A 309-nucleotide genomic window follows, 5' to 3' on the forward strand; every position below is an offset into this window, starting at 1 on the left:
TAGTAAGGACATCGATAAAATAGTCCATGTGACATCAGTGGTTCAAACTTAATTTTATCAAGCTACGGGAATACTTTTTATGCGCAAAGAAAACAAAAATTACTTTATTCAACAATTTCTTCTCTTCCTTGTTAGTCTTCAGTCTGTCAGAAATTTTATCAAAAATACCTTAATTTGAGTTCCGACCATGAACGAAGGTCTTACGGGTTTGGAATGACATGAGTGCGAGTGACAGAATTTTCATTTTTGGGTGAACTATCCCTTTAAAGTATACCTTTTATTCCATACTTAAGTTGCCTTTTATTTAAG

This window comes from Sinocyclocheilus anshuiensis, unplaced genomic scaffold (genome assembly GCF_001515605.1).
Source record: "Sinocyclocheilus anshuiensis isolate Anshui unplaced genomic scaffold, SAMN03320099.WGS_v1.1 scaffold1034, whole genome shotgun sequence".
Taxonomy (NCBI): domain Eukaryota; kingdom Metazoa; phylum Chordata; class Actinopteri; order Cypriniformes; family Cyprinidae; genus Sinocyclocheilus; species Sinocyclocheilus anshuiensis.